Source organism: Pararge aegeria, chromosome 8, assembly GCF_905163445.1.
Source record: "Pararge aegeria chromosome 8, ilParAegt1.1, whole genome shotgun sequence".
Classification (NCBI taxonomy): Eukaryota; Metazoa; Arthropoda; class Insecta; order Lepidoptera; family Nymphalidae; genus Pararge; species Pararge aegeria.
In genome coordinates this window covers 274,981-298,690 of record NC_053187.1, presented here as the reverse complement: position 1 = coordinate 298,690, position 23,710 = coordinate 274,981, and the positions used below count along the sequence as shown (strand labels likewise).

The following is a 23,710-nucleotide window of genomic DNA, read 5'->3' as shown; positions in this document are numbered from 1 at the left end:
TACGCTGGCAAAGTGCGGATTGGTAGACTACACATGCTCCTGAGACCGTTGAAGGTATGCAGTTTTCTTCACGATGTTTTCTTTTACCATTTAAAGCAAGTGATATTCAAATTGCTTAAATTAAAAATGCACATAACTCCTAAAAGTCAGTGGTGCGTGCCGGGGCACGAACACGGTTTCCACAAAAAAAATACCGTTTCCTTACCCACTAGGCTGTCACCGCTTCGCTTCGCTTATAGCGTAAGTGAATGAATTTCCAAAATATTTTTTTCATTCTCGTAACACAGACACGTTGATCACTACTCTACTTCAGGCAGAATATAGCAGCCGTAACAAGATGGACGACCCAAAAACAAGAGCAAGCAACATTTGTACAAAAATATCGAATTTCAAGTTTGAGAGACGGGCGGGGGCGTCAAAGACATACTATCGTCTATCGCCGGCGGTAAACAGTTTATGCTAAACTGAATTCAATAAAACGTAGAGGCTCTGTGTAAGTTGCGAGGCAGCCTCCCGACATGGCTGTACTCAAACATGGACATTTTACTCGCACTATTCTACTCGCGGTTGAAGTTACTAGTAAAGATGATCTTAAGTACTAGTGAAGATGTTGAGTATTCCAATTTAATCAGGTACAGCAACATATACTAATTCATATTCTAAGACAACGCACACATCGCCATCTAGTTCCAAAGTAATTAGTAAGCGTATGGGTTAGCTTTTGTTATGGGTACTGAGATGACTGATGAAAATACTTATAATATACATATAAACACCCAGCCACTGAAAAACATTCATTCTCATCACACAAACATTTTCCAGTTGTGGGAATCGACGGCCTTGCAGAGTCACTGCAAACTGCGCCAATCGGCCGTCCAAATTTTAGAATGAAATAAAGATGTATGAAAGGGGCTTTGAGTAGGTTTAAGTAGGATTCTGGATTCAATTTCCGGCAGGGGAAAATTTGGGAATTAATCATTTCTGAATTTTCCCTGGTCTGGTCTGGTGGGAGGCTTCGGCCGTGGCTGGTTACCACACTACCGACAAAGACGTTCCGCTAAGCGATTTGGTGTTCTGATGCGAAGTCCCATGCAAATCGATTAGGGGTATGACTACCAAACCTCCAAACAGGATATCCCGCTACCATCTTAGATTATTGTCACTTACTACCAAGTGAGATTGCAGTCAAGGGCCAGTTGTAGTGGATTAAAAAAAATGTAACTCTCCTAAGCTTAGGGCCGAATTGTCGTAGTCCAATTGTGTCACAGTTGTCAATTATTGTTAGTAAGTTAGTTTTATCAATTCTATTCATCTTTATAATTCAATGGCGTTATTATGGTGTTCGTGTACGACTGACATTATGTGGTAATCTCGACGCGTGCGATAATCTGCCCTTTGTGTCGACTTTTTAACGTTTCGCCGGGGTTAAATTATTAAAATATACCTATGAAAATCTCCAACCGATCGCTCATATATATTTTTTTGCATAATTATATATCACCACGCTGGTTAGAAGGGCTATTGATCGAAGTAGATAGAACTAGTAGTAGCACAGACAACGCTGCTCCCCGTTCTTCATTATATTCCGTGATATGTATGAAGACGATAGAAGATAGAAGATAAAACATATTTTAGGGTTATACATGCGAATTCATGCGCATAGCAATCAGCTATTTTCATACGCCAGCATCTAAAAGCAAGTATATACATACATGTACATGACTGAGTACAGCGACCGCGGCTCACGCGAGCACTCCTCGTGATTGCTACTCATATCTGATTTCTGAGATGATAAAAAACGTATCATTCGCGGAGTGAGGCTGCCTTCCCACCGGGAGCGGAGTAGATACGTCTCACCCATCTGAAATAGATATTTGACGGCCGATTGGTTTGTTTGTGCGATGAACAGGAATGTTCTTCAGTGTCTAGGTGGTTATGTGTATATTATAAATATATCAATATTCATCACTCATCTTAGGACCCATAAATTTAGGTTATAAATAAATATATAACTACAATACATCGTCATGTAGCCTCAAAGTAAGCTTAGATTGTGTTATGGGTACTAAGACAACTGATGAATAATTTGTATGAATAATATACACATACATATACTTATAAAATACAATATAAAAAGCTACGCTTACTATGAGGCTAAATGGCAATGTGTGTAATATCCGTAAAAAAATATATTTGTTTATATATACTCAAATAACGTGTGACCGAATTACATAAATATATTTTGTAAGGAATCCTGTTAAAATTTACATCCTGTAAAAATATTAAATCAAAAAAAGGATATTTATATTTCCATGTAAACTAGTCTAAAACATTCTAAGCATGACACGCGCATAGTACCTACACTACGCGACGCGTACCTGATAAAGTTACGGGAGTCACTTGATTTTTATTTTGCATGTGATGTATCTGATTCTTTTCAGTGTAAACAATGGGAGTGGTTTAAATTGACATCTTGGAGATGTCTCTTAAAAAGTTCAAAGTTTGTATAAAACGTAAGCTTATAGAAAAGTCCTATTATAGTATAAAGGACTACGTAATGGATAAAAAAGCTTGGGTGTAAATTATTGCTCTAACCAGGTTGCTCTTCTAATAATTTAAAATGACATTGTGAGATGGTAATAACAAAAAAAAATTTGACTTTGACTTTGACTTTGAATTCAAATTCAGAAAAAAAGTCAAGTCTGTGAAGTAGTATTTTGGTTTTCATTTACACGTTACATATACGAGGATATAGCCACAACACGGCATTCTACCACTTGCAAATTACGAAACAATATTTCATCTGACGTGTTCCCTTAAAACTTTGATTTGGAGTTCACGGGCGGCTTGACAAATTCCTTGAAAGCTTACGCATTGGTGACTCCTCTGCAGATGTTCATGGGCGGCGGTGATCACATAACATCAGATGACCCACTTGCTTGTTTGTCCGATATTAATATATAAAAAGCCTTTAATGTATATGTTACGGACGTATTTCGGCTATATTCACGCGTAAACTTATATTGGTTAAACCGATTTTAACTATTCTCTTGTAGTTGACCAGTGCGCCATTTTTTTATTAGTTAGTGATCGAAATATTGATTGACGTAGCTGCCGCGCCGTATGGCTCACTCGCAATAGGGTTTTTGTAATACACCCAATTACTAGCTATTGCTTTTATCAACTATTTTAAACTTGTAAGATGGCGATTCAATAGTCTTTCGTCGAAATGCACTTAAACATGTTTTCGTTTAAGTGCATTTCGTAAGACTATCATCACTTACCACACGATGAGATTGCAGAGCGAGGAATGTGCGGAATTCCAAAAGGGTCTCATTATTTTATAACTATTATAAAAATTATGGAAATGTTTCCATAGTCTCACGGCTTAGCTTCCGAACACCGAGCCGGTGGAAAGTCAGCTTTACTCGCAAGTGATGGCAGGCGCTAGCTGTATTTTCATTTTATGGTGTATTTGAGGAGCCGATCAGGATGCGGTGTGCGGTATCATAAAACATATCTCCTGTTATGTCTCAGCTCAAATACTTTTTTATTTATATTTTTTGGTCTGTACTTATTACGTAGGCATACCCGCGGGATTGCAATAGTATGACTGCTAAGCAACAAGCGGCCGTATCGTATCATGTTCAAGTTACGTCGGCGCAGCGGAGTCCGACGACTAGCTTTTTTACCACGCTTCCTATGGGAATTAATTATTAAACCTAGGCTTCAGCTCCTGCCATAAATCGGCCGAACATAGTTAATAAGCTTTATTTAATTAACATAATAATGTAACTTTTAATTAAATAAATTTTAATTAGTGTCTACATCTTTTCATTCTGCACCCTCAAAATAAGGTTTAAAAATATAAACAAATGTTTTAGCTTGTCTTTTTTTGAAATATAACCGGTTACAATCAGATCCAGCGTAATTTTTTTAATCAGATGTCATCTAAAGTACAAAAAAGTTTACAAGTCAGGTTTAGTTAAGTCTGCAACTGTTCCACCAGACTCGTGTTTCCTACGGAGAAGTCGGTCATATTTCACTGGATACAAGTACCGAGCTGGCGGCTTGAGATCGATGGGAGTGGTGCTGCAGTAACCAAACGTAAACCTCCAGTTCTAAAATACACTAGCTAGATTTTTCATACAACATCATACAACCGTTTATTTTCCTGGATAAAAAAATTCTAATGTTTGTCACCAAAATGAAGCTATCTCTAAGCAAAATGAAAGAAGATCGATTAGGCTGTTTAGACGAAGAAAGTTATTTTATAAGTGGTACGGAAATAATTATCAATAGTAGTTGAAACGAAAGCAAACAGAAATACACACTCTGGAATTCATAATATATTTATGGATAAATGTATAGAAGTGATTGGCCAAATATTAGTTTCAACCTTGTTTCAACGTTTTAATGTGATTTATGTTTAAATCATAAATAATATTGTACCGTAGGAGCTTAAAAATTTAAAGAATGAAAGAGCCCGAACATTAAAGGGAAACATTTTTTTTTCAGACCTTACAGTTGGACCTGCTTATATATGTGATAACCGTTATGTGATCACATAAACAAGCTCCCATGCGTTCAGAAGCCTCTGCCCGCAATGCTACGACAAGAGGCTAAGAATGAGGATGAAGATTATAATACAAACCAGACTTATTTATTTTATGTATACTACTAGTATATTTTAATAAACCGGTAAGTGCATAATTGTGTTTTTTATTTGAAAAGTTCATTTACAACTGTTCCAAATTTCCATTACTAGTGACTACAGCATTAATAGTGACTAAACTATAATAAACTGGTGGACAAAGACCGACATTAACAGTTCGGTTCTGAAAATTAACAAAAGCGAGAAAGTTACGTGTACTTAAGGAAAGTTGAAAACATTACAATTTGTTAACGTTTGCCAAGTATGACACGGATTGTTTATATTAATTCAAGGTGCGTGTCGAGTGCCGCAGGGCGGAGAGCGGAGGGCGGAGGGCGGGGAGCGCAAGAGGGTCGCCTGAACCCAGGAAATAGAAAAACTTTGCTCATTTGCAATGAGGATTATTTTATGGTTACTGTCCAACTTGTAACTATGATACTTGTTTTGTTATTTGTACGAAATGTCTTCATTACAAATCAGAAATATCTTCTTTTCGAATTATCTAATGTAAAATGTTCTTTTGAATTGTTTACAGATATAATATTAACTTGTTTGTAACATAATGGTCATGAAAGTTGTGAACACTCATTGAATAACTACAGCGAAACTTCAAAACTGGGTTTATACCCTGGGTATTTATGAAAATGAAGTAAGACTTAATCTTACCATTCCTAACAATGCTTTTCACTCAATGTACCTTATCGTTTCTCCCATATTCGTAACCTAAAAAAATAGTTAAGTAAAAGTTTAGAAGGGAAGCTTTGAAGATTCAGCGTTACGAGAAACTCCTTTATAAAAGGATCTCTACCTATAGGTACCTTGTATTGCGGTGGTTATATTAGTTATGATTGACATAATTTTTCAAAGTGGTCACTGCAGTTCACTCAACTGGCTTCTAACACATCAATGCTACACGCGGCACGCGCGACGCGGGGGTTTCTCGAGACTTAGGGAATAGAAAAACTTTCCTCGTTTCCAATGAGGATAACTCTACAGTTCCATCGCTTATGTTACAGATTGGAATTATTGTTCAAAAGTCTTTCGTTACTCGTCTACGGTTACATCTACGTTGTTACCAGCTGCTTTGTGAGTCGAGCAGTTACAATATGTTACGAGTAGCTCCCTCAGGATTAGGATAAATGAAAGTACTAACCATGAGCTGTAAACGTTAAGCTTTACTGATAGATTAACGTGTACTTTAGATGTTCGTCGCCGTTCCTCTCTTCACTAACAATGTGTTGTGTTTATACATAGATTGGACTGTATTAATGTTTATGCATTGAAATTAAACTTATTGCTGGTTTACTAGGATTTATTTTGTTACAATGTTAGTAAATGCACTGAGACCGCCAATGCGTGAATGATCGTGTGGGCCACGTAAGTCGAGCTCGCGGGTCGCCCCCCGCGTATCCCGCGACCCGCGGACCGGTTTGTACACAATGTAACAATAATCATTTAAGTCTACCAAACCGTATTGGAGCAGCGTGATTCGAAATCCCTCTCTGCTACGCGTGAATAGGCCAGTATCAAGCAATGACGCATACGTCAGCGATGATGTCCATCTGTTTGATACTGAGGTGAAACTCCTTAATGCAAGTGTAGAGTGGTTGGGAATTTAGTAGAAAGTTTCGTTGAGACCTCAGTAAACAAAGCAAGATCTCAGTCGGCTTAAACGCCAAACATTTGGGTATGACTTTGTGATAACAGAATAACAGATTCTTTCATTCCATAACAACGAACGATTTCTTTAACGTAAGTCTGGAATAGGCTGATCAGGAATTATATTATTATCCTCATTCTTAAACATCCCAGAAGATTTTAATGAAATTTGGTGGGTAGTAAGATAAGTATCGTACTTAGTAAAACTTACTACCATAATGCTAGTGCGAAAGCGCGTTTATTGGTTTGACCTCAGTCTTCCAACTAAACTTACATATATAACAGTATCTACTAGAAATTCAGACGAAATCAACGGAGTGTAAGTACATTTAACTGTTCGCATGTACTGTGTACCATTATTAATTAAAGAACAACGCCGCAGGCACGCGGGTAGTAAGAAATAATCGGGTAAAAATTATACATTAGAAATATGTTCAGTCGAGATTAACCTAGATAAAAGAGTGACTCTCACAGAACTACATCGGTGGATTCCTCTAATTAGCGGGCCGTATTTGCCATTCATTATTTTAACCTCCGCCTGTGTTTGCTCGCGCTGCGTCTGCAGATCGCGAACTGAGGGAACTGTTATTTTAACGTTACCATCTACTCGTGTGAGATGTACACACTCTTGATTCAATGCGTACGAATAATTACAGAATGAAGCCGTTCAAGTAAAAATAGAGATAAAGCGAAAATATGTAACACACACGATTATTAACTTTGTTGTACTTCACAAGCTGCCACGCATTTTTGTATGGTAATAATTGACGGACAAAGCAGAGGACCCACCTAAGTGGAAAACTATTGCTTATAAATACAGCAACACTTCACAGGCCATGCAATCAACTCGTCCTGCAACGTGACGTCCTGTGACCTTCGACCTGAGGCGTGGATCTCAATGTGGTGCGGGCACTTGATTACAGCCGCAACCACGCCCTTCAGACCGGAACACAGCATACTGACAATGCTGCTTATCGGCAGAAATAGACGGCGAGTATGATGTAAGGAGTTGTAATAAAATTTTATAATTAGATATCACAACATTGTTACTCAAGTACAAAGTGTATGGAGTACATGGCAGCTCGCGGCACCTAACTTCGGCGAGTCTCGTCGAACATCACACCGAAAAGTTATCCGCCCGCGGCGCTTCGTCGTTACCCTTTGTGAATTATTTGTTTACCCTCATTTGCCCCGCCTTGCCCTCGCTGTAATAACCGAACGTATGGAAACATCTTATCTACACATATTGTACAGCGAAGTATTCGGGGCGGACCTGCGATGGCTAGTAATGTTGCATTCAAGTTTGATTACCTCTCGTTTAGATTCTTTATATCTCTGTCTCTGTATATAGTAAAAAAAAACTTTGTTAACTATATATTGCATAAAGATTTTATGTTCAACCCGTCTGGTTAGCATAGTAACTTCAAATTAAATAAAAATAAAAATATAGTCAAAAAAACATGAGTAAACTCTCGATTAAACATAAAATTCAAGATAGATTTCTAACATCATAACCGGCGTGAATTTATGTGACATAGTGTGCTTATCGACACATGGGCTTGTTTTGTCCCGAATATATGTTTCAATCTCGCGGGGAAACTATAAATATTTACGAACAAATATTGACGAAAAATTTAAAACAGCACAGAGTCTAGAGAGAGGGAAATCAAATATTAAATAAAAAGTTTACCGATACATATAGACTGGTTCACCCTCATGAAATATGGTTAGGATCTTTTACATTTTCCGAGATATAATGTAGCATATGCTAATTTAGATCATAGGATTCAATCATATATAGATCATAAACATCTAGACACAATTTTTTTTATTTATTAACATGATAAAATCTTGTTTGTCACGAACCAGCTACGGCTCGTAGTACAGTACGTAGTTTGGGTACAAACTTAATTTACACATGCAAACCAAACCCCGCGATACTTTATTGAAGCAGTAGTTGTAAGCGTGAAGGAGTCCACCACTTATTGAACCACGAGGTATCACTTTCATTTTCCTCATTACTTCTCTTCTTCTTCTTTAATATACTGCCGATGTTTTCTTTAAAACCAATTAATTAATTAAGTTTGGAATTTAATAATTTATTATTTTAGTAACTAGAATTCTTTAGTACTGTCCTATTTAATTATAACATGGCATCTATGACATTCAAATTTGCACCAACACTTGTAACATACTTTTTTTTGTTATTAATAATGACACAGTTTGAAAGCGTTAATCTTACATACTGAACCAATGTTATTTTGGCGCGTTTCATAAAAGTAGGCGCCAGCGCCTACTGTGTACCTACCTGTTCATGCTACATCAGTTCAGTCCTGTAAATAGCCATGCCAATATGTGAGAGCTCAAAAGGAATAGATGTTAGCCTTAACTTATCGCTACGGCATGTGCATGTGGTATATATGTAGATATATCCCTGAAATATGGTTGCAGATTATTTAGCGGGCAAAGTTAAATGTAGCAGGAAACTATGCGGAGACGGCAATTAAAAACTCGGAACACTTTGTGGAGGTAATTTCCATCGCTGTGTTGCGCTGAAGTTGGCGAGTTCGTTAGGGCGCCGTAATTTGTTATAAGCCGAATATTACAACAACTCTTGCTAATTTTCGTTTGTTCGACATAATTTGTTCAAACTTCTTTGCCTCCAACTAAATACTTCAATTTTACGACGTAATTTACTCGACTTACTGGCGGAATTTTCTTTATTAACGGATCCATATCTTCGTCACTTATAAAATTTCCCTATTCATAAGGACGAACTGCTTCTTCCGGTTCATTTAACTTTGGTGAGCTTCTGATGAACAGATAACTTTTTTAACCCAAACAACATAAGCTTCAAACTAAAAATCCAATGTATTAGAATATCGATGTCGTTATAAATCTAACAAGCTTATACCTTCCGTTTAAAATATAGCGCATTTTTATGCAACAAAATTGATCTCCACTCTGTACAGTGTCTCGTCAATATCCCAGCGGAGCGTTTATTTGCGTTGGCTGCGGGCGGGCGGCCGGGCGGCCGTATATTCCCGTCGGCTTTGCTCGCCGCACGCTGCGGCCGGCGCGAGACGCAAAGAGCGATGCCTGCACGTAAATCTACGTGCAAACAATCATTGTAATCCCCTTCGATAGCGCTTCCGTTTAACGGTGCCTCGAAGCAGCATTTTACATTCCGGTCATATGTGAAAAGATGTAGACTACTCGGTACCGTTTCTTGCCTTGGATTCCCGCATGAAGTGTTCAGGAATTTCAGCGTATTGAAAAGTATCATCATCATCATTATACACCCATCATCGGCCCACTACCGGGCACGGTTCTCATTCTTTTATTTTTCCATACAAACGAATTATGAAAACCTTATCGATGATCTGAGGCCTGCAGCGCATAGTATCTACTCCAGGTGATGCGTACCTAATAAAGTGACAGGCGTCACTTGATTTCAATTTAGCATATGATGCTGGGGCTGTATCTGATTTCTTTCAGTAAAAACTTTACAAGTGGTTTGCTCAAAAACTATTAGCGTTTCGCTTTCACAGATAAATCTCAGAAGCAGTATTTAATGCACATCTAACATGATGTTTCTGAAGATGCATTCGAAGGTGGCAGCGGGCTATTCGGTTAGAGGTGTGGCAATAATATTAACACTTACCTACCCGTTATCAGCCGGATGCTAAGTCGCTCATCTGTAGGGTGGTAACTAGCCCCGGAAAAACCTGCCACGAGATAAAAGCATGTAAGGCGGTAACACCTTAAAGTTCCAGCAAACCGGCACCTATTTATGTGCAGCCGCAGCGGATGACGAGTCGATCTCTATTGCCCGTGCAAGCGACATATTTCACAGGATCAACTGGACGGGCTGTGATCGGTGACACCGTTCTACCTATACTCTGAAATGGCTTAAACTAAACTATTTTAGTTTGACCTATATACAAGATCTCATGAATAAGGCTGCTGTTGAGATACCAATTGGAGCTATACACAGTAACATGCAGCTGGCCTAAAAAGGTAAAAAACATACAAAACATGAAACAGGCGCACAGGATTTGACGTGTTGGAATATAGTCACCATAAACCCGTTACCGGCCCACTACTGGGCACGGGTCTCCTCTCAGGCTGAAACGGGTTTAGGCCGTAGTAGGTCAAAGCTGGCCGAATGCGGATTGGTAGACCTTCATGTTTTACTCACGAAGTTATCCTTCACCGCCAAGCAATTGATATTTAATTACTGATATTAAAAAAGTACATAACTGCGAAATGTTAGCGATACTTACGGGGGCTCGAAATAGGTCCCCGAAAGGGATGCCGAACCCTTAACCAATAAGCTAACACCGCTTAGGTATAATGATAACACATAATAACGTTCTATCGAACGATCTCGCAATTGTCTTGCACAGCTCGTAGCTAAAGACTTGCTAATCTCCGCTCTGTCAGGCCGGCCGTTATCGCACCACATGTCCACGTCGGGGAGGTGTTAATTGAGTCGTGTGTAGTGCTTACCTAGGCCGACCCACATCCACCGACTCGCACCGAGCATTAGCAGACGGTACACTATCAATGATTACCTAATACCTAGAGCTATAGGCGCCTAGTAATTGTTATGCTAATACTGCCGGACTCCAGACCGAATAGTGCTCAACTACTTCAGCTTGAGCGGCGTCATCACGTTCGGCGCTAGGCTTTCACTAGCGTTCCTGCTTCAGAATTTATGTCGACTATAGCTCAAAAACTGCGTCAACTACATTGCAATTTTTTTTTTTCAATTTTGGTATAACCTTATATAATAGGTAAAATACATATTTTAATTTTATTTCCTACTTGTTTCTAATGCTCGATGTTTCAATAGTCTATAAACTGGTCTACTTGAAATAAATGAATTTAAATTTTTTTGAATGATGTTCTCATCGGCTTTTCGTATTTTTAGCTGCCATATTTAATGACGGCTTATTTCATGACGTCGTTTGTTTTATAACCAACGACACCTCATTTAACACAATTTGAGGAGTTTAGAGGAAACATATAAACATTACTTCTAAACTCATCTTAATTAAACCAATTACATGCTCTATGTTTCGCCATGTGTGTGTCTACGATTTCGATATTATCATCAGCCTCAAGGGTATCTAATCATATAACTGGGAAAGATAATTTATGCATGCTGTGAGAGGCACGGTGGTGCACAAGAGCCAGAACTTCTTGTAAATTTTTCGTGATCAGAAGGTTAGCAACCAACGAGAAATTCGTTCTTCAACATCTTACTAATCTAGAAGCAAATTTTCCAGTCACGCAAAATACCTAATTGTAAAACCTCAAGCGATTGTTCAAGTATTCTAACTATACCTATGTGCGTCGAAGAGCGATGCAGTACCTACAGGCGGCCGGTGTGTGCACAGCGGCCCTCGAGGGATGAACTAAACAAGCAAGATGTACATCTTGCTTCTGAGCAAACGGAGATAGTTTCCGCTGAGCGCGCCACTACACTAACGATGCTATATACCTACGCCACAACACGTCACACAAGGCGGGCCCATAGCTCAGTTAGACACCATTTACCTAATTACAGATAGATAGATAACAGTAACAGCACTTTAAATTGGATTGGAACTTTATAATCTAAAGCGTACCTATTTATACATTAAAATAGTTCTCGGTTACAAAATGTACCTCAACATCCTCATCATCATTACCGGCCCACATAAGATGCTCTGCTCTCAGAATAAGAAGGGTGTGGCCCCAGTAGGCCGTAGTCCACCACACTGGTCAAGTGCGGATTGGTTGACTTTGACTTCACACCCCTTTGAAAACATTGTGGAGAACTCTCAGCATGCAGGTCTCCCCACGATATTTTCCTTCGCCGTTGTAGCAAGTCATCCCACTGTGAAAAGGGGTTAAGGCCGTAGTCTACTACGCTGGCCCAGAACGAATTTGTGGACTCCACACGCCTTTGAAAACATTATGGAGAACTCTCAGGCATGCAGGTTTCCTTCGCCGTTACAGCAAGTGATATTCTAATTGCTTAAAACGCACATAACATAAATTACTTAAGTGGTGCGAACTGGGTTTCGAACTCGGCCCCCCGAAAGAGAAGTCGAAGTCCTACCCACTGGGCAATTACCGCTCCTAGCAAACATGTAAGCGACCTCCATTTTTCTTTTGTGTTATAAATGCGAATAACCACCTCATTATTTACATAGCCTTACTTATAACTGAAACCTAAGTAAAGATTGATTTGTTAAGGATGAGCTACCTTCCAAGCGTCACTTAGGTACAATATTAGCTTGCTAATAGGTAGGTATAATTGAATAAGGTTCCATTTCGCCGGACAAAGTGCCAATAAAAATGACCCTCATTGGAAACGTCGCCGAGACAAGAGAGTGCAGCCACTCGGCTCTCTACCGAGCTAATTAGTTCATTACAAATGGCCGCTCAAAGGACTTTAATTGTATTCGGTACATGGGTAGCTACTTAGTAGTGGATCCGTATAAATAATATCACTAGCGTAGATAGGTACCAGATCAGAAAGAAAAAAATATATTGAAAGCAAGTGTTTGTAATTCTTCTTACCAAACCTTTTCATTTCATACCGACCTATACCCTGGTCGTGCGCAAAAATAATTATTGGTCCAACGTATTAGATTTGAATGATGTCACACAGCGGCTAGCATTGCAAACCAAACCAAGCTCGAAAAATTGTGTTATGAAATCATTTTTTCATGGCAGCAAATTCATCGAGGGGTAAAAAATTTAGAATTAAGTACATTTTCATAAAATATTTTTTATGAAATTTTGTGGGAATCGAACCCAAGCTGTCCATACAAACATAACAGTCCAAAGCTAGAATATAGTATCTCTCCTACCTGAAAATGTACCTGTCTGTGATCATAGAAAAATTAACAAGAAAACATAAAAACGTGAATAATCCATTTGGATAACAAAATCAACAAAGCGTATTAACTATTTCATAGCTTCGTCGTAAAGGCAAAGCATACAAATAATAATATCGTTTTCCTGTATAAGTTCAGCCATGGGACTGCCATTGGGACATCCTTACAAAATTCCTACTTCTGATCAGAGTAGCGCGTTCCTCTTAAGATAGTTTATTTGTATCCCGTACCCGAAGGATTTTTTTATTTCACTAGAAGTCAGCCCTTGACTGCAATCTCACCCGCTGGTGAGTGATGATGCAGTCTAAGATGATGACGGTCTAATCTGAAATTATATTAAAGCCCAAGCCGGTTTATACGAGGCATCATACCGGAACGCTTAATGGCTTCGTTGTCTTTGCGGCTATGGTAGTGACTAGACCAGACTAGACATTAGAAATCCAGTGGGCAAATCTTCTCTGCCGGGGATCGAAATCCCACGTATAATCACAGCGCTCACCGCTGTTCCAGGGAGATCGTAAGGCTGCCAACGGGAGCCTATTTTACCAAGCCTACGCTGTATATCCGTATCTCACAAAATAAACTCAATAATCTGAAATTAGAATTATTATGCTCGATCTTAAAAATATTAAAACTTAATATGTACAAAGTATTAAAAATAGGCATAGCGGAACCCCGAAAAAAGTCAAGGGAGGAATTAAATTAAATTCCATGTTAAAATGAAATCAATTTTATTTAAGTAAATAATTGATCATTTTGATATAATTCAACTTGATAAATATTTGAAGTAATATTCTTTTAAGATTCGCATCTGAATACAAGCATGGTTATCCAGTACTTAATAACTAAACCGTTTACAAAAATATAATATAACAATTTATTGCGACTCTCACAATATACTCACTGCGTCGTATTACGTCTCTTTGTTACGTAGGCATTAGGTAAGCGTGTGAAAGGAAACGGAACACTCATTTAGCTTCCCCTCGCACGTTTTTAGTCATCTACTTTCTTAGAGTTGATTAACTTACGTATTGATTTAGTACACTTGAGCAAACAATATTTTAGTTTAATAATCTATTCTGTATAAAATTGCTAAAACAAATATACATTTTTAATAACATATACAAATAAATCGGTTCATGCGTTTCGATGTATTCAGTCCAATCTGGTTTTCATAACACTAATTACCAGGGTCGCATGGCCGTATAGTAGTCGTGCACATGTTTCTCGACTTCTTCAAGGTCACAAACCGGACTTCATCAATAAGGGTTAGATTAGACAATAAGGAGTTCAACATTAATATATATATACATATAAAAGAGGTCAAACATTATAAAGAACATCTAACCTGAAATCGAAATCAGGTAACAAAATTTTACTCGGAATTTTCGTTTATTTTATACTTAGTAATAATTAAAGGACCAAGTAGATGGCCCACCTGATGGTAAGTGGAAAACCATCGCCCGGAAACAGGGCATGCGAGGTCAACCTGAGGCGTAGATGTTAAGCCTGTAACTGAACACAGCATCGCACCAATGCTCCTTGGCGGCAGAAATGAGCATGGCGACAGTACTTCCCCGGACGAGCTATCACAAAATACTCTGCTACCCCTAGTTTTCTTAGTTTTAATTTCTGACACGTAATATGCCAGCAACGAGAAAGTATTGCATACAGATTTCGTTTACCAGAAAAGGGACATATCACTTTGCCCGATATAAAAACTTTAAACTCAATTAATCATACAGTAAATTTATTTTATTTCCCATTAATTTATTAAGCCATTTTAAAATAAAGTTATTCGTATACTTACTTACAAGAAACATATTATTACACATTAACTTGGCGTAAAATACCCACTTGGCCAACTTGGTACGTAGGCCATTATTATTTAATAACTTCTACACAATTTAGTATCATGTAGCTACGATAAAGCTTAATACCACTATCCAACGCCACCGGGCCCAACAACCGTTGGCCCTAGCATCAAGGCATGTAAACTCCTGTTTCTTATATGTGCCTCATCAGGCTGCTTAAAACTACAATTAGGTTTTATTTCTTAACTAATAAAAAAAGCGATATATTTTAACTTCGGTGACCAGTGGCGTGCACATGGATTTGACCAGCGTAGGCTATCAGGAAAAGATTGCATAAAATGGAAAAATCCTGCCATATAAAGTGTATAGGGCAGGCGGTGCTTTTGTGCATCTATGAAGTGCACACCACACCAATGTCAACCATTTAATGAAAAACTAAATTAAGGACATTGTAACATTGTTCTTTAAGAAACAGCCTCTATGACCGAACAGTACAGGTTTCTGACATTTAGTCTCGCAAAAAAACGTTCCAAAAGCCACGTAATGTGCTTATGTGTTACAAAATTGTTTTTTATTTCTCACTGTGTAATGTTATGAATGCGAAAGCTACTGACTTAGCAACCCATCCACTTTAATTTAGGCATAGAGTTAGTTGAAGGCCTCGAGAGTAACGTAGGCTACTTTTTATCCCAGTAGTTGCCATTTCTAAAACCCTATAAACAAGGTAACACTAAGCAGGGCTCACAAGTTACACGTCCTACAACGTGTTATTCTGTGCCCATCGCCCTGAGACGTAGGTGTTAAGCCTCTTGTGTCTGTAGTTACACCGGCAACTACGACCTTCGAGCCGAAACACAGCATTGTAACAATGCTGCGGTAGAAATAGCATAGCGATAGTAATTCCCCGAGATGTCAAAAAAAGCTTTAGTCTCTAGTAGCAGAATGTGACGTTTGTCAACTTGACAACTTAGGACAAAATCCGCAAACACTATAAATATAGACGAAATAGCTCAAAAGATGTACTAAACTCAGACCCCAGTGTGTAGTTACAACACTACCGGTACAGATAGCAGCATAATGAACAATTAATAATAAATAATAATTAATTAATCATTAACTTGAGCACTGCGTATTAAGTACCTGGAACAATATCCTTACGATTTATTTATAGTAATAGAATATGTACAGTGAAAACAAATATAACAAACATATCTCAAGAAGACCACCTGGCTAAGTTTGCAGCTGTCAATGCACGTGCAAATTGTGTAAGCTTGAGATTTGATGTGTAATTGCAAAAAAAGTTAAAGGTTTATTGCAAAGAAAAATAATAACGATGCAGACGACGCGCTAAAGCTAAAAAGGTACTAAGTACCAGTCATCACACCAATAGGGCATTATTTAAATAACGAAATGATGGGGCGAAGCGGAATCTAAGTTAATATGATACTAAATGATCGTTCTGTGATTCACTTTTATAGTGACGGATTTACTTTTCGCAAACAAACTTACTAGTCTCTTTTCTGACATGAACGTCGCCCAGTCCCCGAAATACGAAATCTTGACTTGCGTTGGATCAGATACCTGGATTTTAGTTTCAGTATTGTCTCAACGGACGCTATTGTGCATCTAGATTTGGACTACGTTGTTTTATCACATTAAGCTTAAAATACAATCCGTAAATTTTCTAATTGTTCATGGTACTGCACTCTACTAGTCAAGCTCTTTTATTTAATACCACAGTAAAGGCGGGTTTGAAAAACAATATTAAGCAGCAGCTGAAGAACGGCAACATGCTAGTTAACGACGGAATAACAGCAGAACTCTTGAAAGCGGTAGATATCCGCTACTCAAAGTCCTTCAGAGATTGTTTGTTTCCCAAGACACAATGCCAGAGTTATGGCACACGTGGAGGTTCTGTTCTTAAAAAAGGTGACAATATCTTGCTAAAGAATTACAGAGCCATCTCGCTGCCGAGTCATGTCTAAAAGCTGATTTTGGGCGTGACCAGGACGATTAAAATTAATGGTCGGTAAGAATTTTAACGTAGCGGGAATGCGCCTTTAGTTTCTAAGCAAAAGTTAACACCCCTTCGCAGTTTGCCATCCTTTCAAGCGATTATGTGATCGAGAAAACGTTCCACTAGCTTGGTTCCGTGGACAGAGTATAGATTTTATACCCACAAGAAAGTTTAAAAATATTATTTATAATGTGAATTAAAAATAACAAATGGAATTTAGTAATTTTATTATTAAATTCCATTTGTTATTTTGTTGCTAGCGCTACTCGCTATATGCTTATTGCACTTACTACAACCTTGGCTGCGCGGTCTTCGTGAGAAAGATGCACCATAATCTATTTTGAGATGAGAAATACAGGAAGTTTTTTAAATTTAACATATCTTCGGATATAAATTGATATAATATTATAAGAAACTCATTAAACTTTGTGAAAAGTTGCTTTTTAAAATAAAGTTATATGGGAAGGTAAGAGAATAGCACATAAAAAGTTAAGAGACAAGGTCCGCTTCAACTCTTAAAACAACGAACATTGTTAAAATTAAATTCAATATAACTTCTACAATACCGTGCTATCTATTTAGTATTCTAGTTTGATAATTTTCCGAAATAATTGATTTAAGAACGATAAAGTCCTAAACTACTTGTACAATAACGGACGTATGCCTTTACTCGCACCATATTCTAGTCGCAAAAATTTACTACCTACACGACCCAAACTTATAATCATAAAAATATATTTTATATAATTATAATATCTAAAAGTTATTATATTATAACTCGACCACGAAGCGAGGGAGTGCAGGGCCGGCCAAAATAAGGGCCGAAATGCGTGGGTGAACTAATTTTTTCGACAAAGTCCGACCAGAGTCCAAAGTTGCAATAGATGGCCAGGTAGGCCACAGAACCGACAGATTTCTAGGAGCCACATTTATGAAACACTGAACGGTGCCTTTGGACACAAGGGGCACAAAATCGTGGATTATCAGAATCCCTATAAAAACCCTGTGTCCAGCAGCAAACATGACAGAAAACCTTCTTAACAACTTTCACGCCCCGATTAGCCATTCATAGTATGTGTGTCAATCAGTCAGGGTTAAACAAATACCAAATGGTGCCGTAGTCAGAACGCGGCCCTGTCTCGGTCACGCCGGGTCTATACTGTGACAAATTAGTAAAAATTTCGTGGCACCGCTTACATTCACACCCACATATTTAAAATGACCTCTACAAGATATCTGATTTAGTACAATTTTACGATTAATATGTATCATTTCTATCATTTTCCACATTATACATTATAATTATATAATAAATTTCACATGCTATATTTATATCATTAAAATAAGTTGATATCAACTCTAAAGCATATATATAATTTTTTTTGTTAAATATATTTGTTATTATAAGTACAGGGTTGGTTCCTCGCAGAACTCACTCGCAATAATCACTTTAAACAGGTAACTACTCAATGCAATTAACAATTTCAATATATTTTGCATTAAGAGTCTTCATTCATTCTGAACGTGATTTCATCAAGTGCGTTGCGCAAAAAACCTGACAAAGTGAGAATAAAACAGAGCACTACAATATTAAAACGTCGTATCACATTCTCAAATATTAATAAACGTCAATATATTTTAGACCATTAGTTACTCGCTATAAGCGATTTTATTTTGTAAATTTTTAAAAAACACTTCTTGGCACAGATATTATCTTACGTTATATTAAACACATGGTTTCTCTTTAAGACGCGCATTGAAGCTATTCGTACACATACCGCGCCTAACGCACACCGCACAGCTCGGGGTCAGTCTGTTTTTGCATAATAATCAAATTGCATAAAAATAAAGTCAAAAATCAAAGTACATTGCCAATGTGGTCATGTCAAAGTGTCTGCATGTACGTTATAAGTAAATCAGTTGTCAGCAGAGTTAAACATCACGAAATGTGAAGTTATTAAGAGACTGCGCATGCGTAAACGTGGGTCATAAAAGTGTAAACGCTATTGCTGTTCGTCGTAGGATGCAAATGTTAAATCCCGGTTAGAGCATCCCGTTCGAAAATCTTATTTTACTGAAAATATCCAATCAAATTATTTACTATTCAATATACTGTGCTGTCAACATTACGGTCAAGTTTGATGGGTCGTCGCAGAAGACGCGTTCGTATTGGCGAAGATATATGCAGTTTGATTACGTACTTAATCACACTAACGGTACAATATTTATTTAAAAAGAATAACGTGCAAATTTGTTATGTTCTATTTCACCTGACTAACGCTGACATTTCTTTCGTTTATCTGCGATCGTTTCTTACGTGAACCTCGTGTACGTACGTGTGTGTGTGTACATGTGTGTGTACGCGTAGAAACCGATCAGGGGTATGACTACCAAACTTCCTAACAGGTTAGCCCGCTACCATCTTAGACTGCATCATCACTTACAACCAGGTGAGATTGCGGTCAAGGGCTACCTTGTAGTAAAATAAGAAAAACTCATATTATTGATTTTCGAATGTGTAGCGCTTGGTCGTTCGGCGCGGGCAAATGTGCGATCAGCTTAAACTATCGTAAACATAAACAATGCGCGCCTACTCCAATTACTCACCACAACATACAAAAGTATTGGCTATTTAATCAACTCGTGTGGTGAGAAACTCATTTACTATCATCGTGAAGATATTACAACCATACTTCAGACTTGTCAGTACTTGTCTACAACAAACGATACGAGCTTTGTACCCTTCAGTGCACCACGCCACGAAATCTAATTTAATAATGGCGACGAACCCCCAGTTCCCGGCAAGCTGATCGAACGTCAGATTTAGCAACCGCCGTGCACGCCGTGAGGTAATATATAAGATAACTTCGATCAATAACGTACTAGAAATGCTATCCAATATCCATACAAAATCTAACAAGAGAAATACATGATTTTATTTTTATCTGCCGTGTTTAAACGTCATCGTCCCTTTTTCAGACGTTAAACAAAGACGCAAGATGCCTTTTAAACTAGCAAGCTAATAAAAATAGGTTAAAAGTTCCTGGATGAAAACTTATACTCCACGGAAAGCTTTTGACAACTGACAGCATATCTACAGTTTCCGATACACTTTTATCGGTGGGCAACTTGGAACAGACAGCAATGTAGCATGATGCCGATGGCGCAATCTGAGTATGGATCCACAGTGGGTCGTTGTCCTAGCTGCCTGCAACTGCTGCCAACGACACGCGCTTTTACAGAAACGCGGTGACAACCATGAAAGTTAGCTAAAATTACTTAAAGGTAAAATTATTGCATTACTATGGAAATAAAAAAATCATAGATATTAAAACAATAATTCATTCGCACGTTCACACGCACCAAACGCACATGTAAACGTGATGTCAAATCACTGCAACTAGATACGATGGTCAGTTATTTATATGAAAGCTTGTATATCAGTATACTTAAAATGATCATATGAGGTCTAGATCGACCTAAGCGATACCTTAATAGCTGGTATCGCAGTACCCGCTTTGAGAATGGCCTTGTTTACACGCAGCCGGGCCCGAGACCATTGACGCTTGTCCATGTTTTTCAAATGCCTACTCGTACATTATAAAATTAGATCATCAGCATATTTATTAGCACCATTCATTTCTTGACTTCATGTTAATGTATCGAAAAGTTTGTGCGCATTAAATTTAATTAATGCAGAAACATATTTAAAATACGCGACGCGGGCCTACCGACTGACCCTAATCGGATAAAATACTACGATTTTATTTGACACAACAGTTGTCGCGTCGCGTCTTAAAATATCAGTTTCCGTCCTAAGACTAAGCCCGAACATTAGGCTAATGCCATCAATATATATTCAATAATATTCTCTAAACATTTATATAATAATATAATATGATATTAGTATCAGGGATTGAATATCTATTATTAGATTCCTTACTCTAGTGAGTTGCTATACATAATTCGTAAAACGGTTAAATTGGTACAATATAAAGTATTATACTTCTATGGATATTTACAATCGAAATGTACATCAGAGGGCGTAAGCTATTCATCGATAGATAAATGTATTATACTATAAAACGCAAAAAAATTAGTAACAACTGGTGCCAGCCGGGTGAGCACTCATTCTACACTAAAATAAAGTGCCATTCTTTGTCACTGTAAATAGAGCCCGGGAAACTATTTCGAGGCACGACAGTTTATTTTAGTACTGGCACCATTGAACAACTAAAGTAAAGAAAACTATGTAAATATAACTGTTCGAATGAGAGACAAGGCAGGAATAAAGATCAATAATATGTCGCACATCGTCTTGATGTACGGATATCTGACAAGCACCGAAAACTAGGATTCTTTCCCGTAGAAATGAAAGTAACGTGACCAGCAGGGCTCGTCGAGAAGCGAAGGATTTGTTTTTAAAGTGAAAGCGCGGGGCGGGGCGGCCTCAGTGCGGGCGTGCTGGCAACGCGGGCGGGGCGGGGCGGGGCGGGGCGGCCTCAGTGCGGGCGTGCTGGCGGCGCCGGCGGGGCGGGGCGCGGCGCGCGCGCGGGGCGGGTCGGCTCGCGCGGCGGGCGCGCCAGCGAGTACGTCTCGGGCTGGAAGGTGGGCGGGCACTGCAGGTGCGCGTACTGCTCCGAGCGGCTGCTCTCCTGCGAAGGCGAGCACGTCACCAGCCGGCCGTCAAGGTGGGCCGGCATGGTGGCACAAGTCAGCATGGCAATAGTCAAAGGTAAACACTCTTACTTGTGCGAGCTCACGGACTATCTAACGGCAAGATGATCAAAGGGTTTTACGCGGTCGTACCTCGCTGGCCTGGCGCGCCGGGTCGCGCCGCGCGCCGCCGAACATGAGGCGCAGCCGCGACACGCCCACCGCGCCGCCGCTGCCCCAGCTGCCGACACCGATACTCATTAGATGTTTCACCGATACGGACTGGCGTTCGCGTTACATTTACTCCAATCTTTTTCATTCTGTTTTCAATTTTATTAGTAAAGTATTTTGAACGGAATAGTAATAAATCTATAGTATCCATTTCTTAGATAAAAGTATATTTATTTATTTCCAGGGCATTAAATGGATCATCTCGTTAAGCTAGAGGACCGTATGTTTGGCTTCTGAGTAAAAGTTAGGCTCGACTGCCTCGGTGAGCCCGTCGAGCGGACGGGCCCATTTATTATCGCTTGCAAAAAAAATATTATTGGCTTGACGGGAACACTTCTTCGGAAGTTCATATTCGGCATTCTTCCGCGCCTCAGATCACGATCACGGTCATCATCCACCATTTGACCACTCAAACATACAACCGCTGAATGAACGAGTGAATGAACTACGAATAGAAATTTACCTGTCATTAGAAGCCGGCGTAGACGGCGAATGCGCTGTACCTGAATGTACCTGAAGCAGTGGTAGAATTAAGTTAATTTTTGTACAAAAAAAAGACATGTTTATTAATAACCTGCAACTCAGCATAAGCTTGTGAGTGCAGCCTGTTCCGAGCTAATAGAAAATAAACGTGTGGGATTTGAGCCTACACGCTTGCAGGTGTCTACCCACTCGCAAAGACGTTGAGCTAAGGCTTGGAAGAAAAATTAAAATTTAAAAAAAAAAAATTAAAAGACAAACTAGACAGTAACATTATTTTAAATTATCAAAATCGGTTTATTTAAAGCGGGGACATGGTGCCATTGCAAAAACATCTTCTGCGAATCTTATTGCAATGGCCAATTGTTTTTTAATATTTCATCAATACTTTCATACGTTTATTTTTGTACCTCACTTATGCTTTTCTTTAGAAAGCACTCGATAAAGAGAACACAAACTATATTATTTAAAGAACAATGGCGAAATCCGAAACAAATTTTTGTTGAGTTTTTTTTCTTGCGTCGTCTAATGGAAAAATTAGTTAATATGCTGAGTATGAATTCCTAAATATTTTCGTCTGAAGGTTTACTTTGACATTATTAAGTCAGGAAACAAAGATATCGTGGTTTGAAGTTGCTTTGTAGTGTTTGGATCCTCTTTGGTTTCTAGGATTTTAAATTATTGTCAACCAATGAGTATCTAAACAATAAGCGTTCGTCAAAGACAGTTGAGGTAGGTACTCTACATGGAATAAATCATATTAGAATACTTATTGAGAGTTTGTAATATCCGGAAGTTGTAAATATAATTAATATTGAATACAAAATTACATTATATATGGCGTGCATTTCATTATATAAGTGAGGTACAAACCTCATTAAAACTCTTTGGCATTTTAATTTAAAAAAAGCTACAAATTGCGGTGTTATAAACTATCGAAGATGTTTGTGTTTGGTTTCATTCAATGTGTATATATTCTTTAGTTTTATTTTAAGAAATAAATTACAACTTTTACGCTTTGTCACAAAATTAAATTACAATCATATATTAATACTATCACTATCTCAGATAGATAGATTTGCTGTTTAGCTTTGATTTATTTCGAAAGGTAGGAACTACAGACACTTGTAAAATGTCAGTACATACTTATGAGCGGGCGGTCAGCTAGTTGTAGGCCAGCGACTTAGGCGGCTAGTTCAGGTTTACCTTGTCCGCCCTGCGCAGCGAGGCGCGCCAAGCCTCCACGCGGTTCTCCTTCTCCCGCTCCTCCGGGCCGCCGGCGGGCGCGGCGGGCGCGGCGGGC

General features: G+C 38.5%; 1 long non-coding RNA gene across 1 annotated transcript; it reads right to left on the bottom strand.

The window, feature by feature from the left end:
- Positions 1-21,879: 21,879 nt before the first annotated feature.
- On the bottom strand, positions 21,880-23,662 carry LOC120626106. Its single transcript, XR_005658830.1, has 3 exons — positions 23,614-23,662; positions 22,391-22,440; positions 21,880-21,937 (listed from the first exon to the last, which is right to left on the bottom strand). It is a non-coding gene; the product is annotated as an uncharacterized LOC120626106 (long non-coding RNA).
- Positions 23,663-23,710: the final 48 nt, after the last annotated feature.